Source organism: Octopus bimaculoides, chromosome 30 (genome assembly GCF_001194135.2).
Source record: "Octopus bimaculoides isolate UCB-OBI-ISO-001 chromosome 30, ASM119413v2, whole genome shotgun sequence".
Lineage (NCBI taxonomy): Eukaryota > Metazoa > Mollusca > Cephalopoda > Octopoda > Octopodidae > Octopus > Octopus bimaculoides.
Window position 1 is genome coordinate 79,102 of NC_069010.1, and position 2,121 is coordinate 81,222.

The 2,121-nt window shown below is 43.6% G+C and overlaps 1 protein-coding gene and 1 long non-coding RNA gene across 5 annotated transcripts in view; one reads left to right on the plus strand and one right to left on the minus strand.

The window, feature by feature from the left end:
• Positions 1 to 1,152, minus strand: part of LOC128251303 (uncharacterized) — a 24,852-nt gene extending 23,700 nt beyond the window's left edge. Inside the window, exon 1 of the long non-coding RNA XR_008267078.1 lies at positions 1,089 to 1,152. This is a non-coding gene — a long non-coding RNA (uncharacterized LOC128251303). The remainder of the gene's footprint in view (positions 1 to 1,088) is intronic.
• LOC106873011 (uncharacterized) overlaps positions 1 to 2,121 on the plus strand; it is a 67,477-nt gene that overhangs the window by 41,605 nt on the left and 23,751 nt on the right. The window lies entirely within an intron of this gene.

Genomic DNA, 2,121 nt, shown 5'->3' on the forward strand with positions numbered 1-2,121 from the left:
CGTGCCTTAGCTCTGTCAACACAGCCTTCGTGTTTGGCGTCGAAAAGTTGGTCGAGGGCAAAATTCGCCGCCAATACATTAGCTGCGATGCCTGTTCTATGCGCTTCAACTAACTTTCTAACACAATCTCCCTCTGTTCTACTTCTTTCTACCGCTAATATTTTGCTAAACCTAATCGATTCTACTCTAATTGCCATTTTAAGAGCAAACCACCAGTTGTTGTCGACGACTGCACCCATCAACGCCCGCATAACTAATTCGCTAATCCGATCTCTGTAAGCTTAACCCGCCTGTAACGACGTATTCAGCTCTCAATAACCGGAACGCTGTCTATGAAGCCTATCTAAGTCGACCGTACAGATCATGTGAAATTTGTGGCTGTGTAGCCGACCATGTGAAATTGTGGACACCGTATGTTATCCTTGTCCGCTGGCCTACAAAATACCATATCTAGATACGATCTAGATGACCTAATGCCTTTTGTCCAAGTCCACATCGTCATATTCGGGTAATCTAATCGGCACCTGTGAGACAGCTGAAAACGTATGAGGAGGTTTTGGAGGCTTTTGTACTCCCCTCTCCTATCAGATACCCCCACGCAATCGAAACGTCCATCTAAGACAGCGTTCCAATTCCCTACTAATACTAAAGTCCGAAACGTTCCCAGGAAAACCTCCAGATGCTTGAAGTAATCAGACCGCCCTACCCCTGTCGGAGCATAAATACCCACCACTCGGAAAGCACCAGCGTCACTGCTGTTGTTCACATCTAAGACCACAAACTTACCTTCTGGATCCAGGAAGAATGCCTTTATTTTGAAATCCAGACCCTTCCGGAATAGTGCCACAGTACTACTACCGCCTTCTTCCCGGCAGACACTGAGATACAATAATCTCGTATCTACCGAAAAAGCTTATGAGGTCTCGTGGGTCGGATAGTCTTGATTCACTAATGGCTGCAACATCTACAATAATGGACCTCAGGTTATTTAAATCTTGACCTTGTTCCAAGGCCTCTGATATTTATACAACCTATTCTGAGTGTCACCATGGTAAAATAAATTTAGGATGGAGAAGAGCTCTACTTACCATTGTTGTCTAGCAGGACCACTGTTCTGTGTTGTAGGCGTTTCCATGAGCTTTTATACATTCTATGAGAAAATGTTTTTTGAAATGACCCAGTAGCATTTGGAAAATTAAATTAATATTTAGCGTGTTGTAGGTGTCCTGTTTTAGTTTTAAAATTTGTTTGTCTGGTAGTGATGCATTGTGTGTTGGGAAGACAAAGTTTTCCGTTGTGATGTCTGTGTTTTCTCTGATGCATTTAAGAAGTGTGTATTGTCGGTGTCGATGGCTGTGAAGTTGGTGGTGTTTGTGCAGTCTGTGCTGTGTACGGTTTCGGTGTTTGAGGTGGTAGTGCTGGTGGAAGTGTTTTTGTTGCTGTTGGTTGCACTTGAGGTGCCGAGTTCCCCTCAATAATAATAATAATAAGTTATACTTTTATTAGCCGCAAGGGCTCACATACAAAAACATCGAATGACATACAACATGACAGACAAAAACAGGATCGTACAATGTGTTTTCCGCGTGTACACAATATAATAACGATAAAAATTAAACAAATTAAAACTCCCAATAGGGAAAGCGCTGTAAGGGCCTTGGGGAAAGACGCAAAAAAAATCCACGGTTGCCTGCACAACAGGGCAAGAGCCTTTCTTCCTTGATTATCTTTTTACATCTGTCCGATCAGAATTCGACCTTTCACACTAGACATTCTTCCAGCATTCACACACTTTTCAACAAACTTTCTACAAGGTAATACTTCCCTCTCTACGCTCAACTTCCTTTTCAAGTGAAACTTGAAGAAGTTGATGAGGGCTTGGCCAAAGAGGAAAGTGTCCGTCTTTAGCCCTTTCCAACGTGTCCACCATACTACCTCTTTCGTTACAGCCACTAGACAAATAAAAATTGACCGCCCCACTCGGCTAAAAGAGGGAGGTGGGGCAATCTTCACAATGGATTCAGCTGATAGCCAGATCCGTCCCACACACGACAGCAGGCGTTCGACGTAAACCCATTGATAAGCAATAATCAGGCACTGGACGAGGGCGTGCAGAATGGC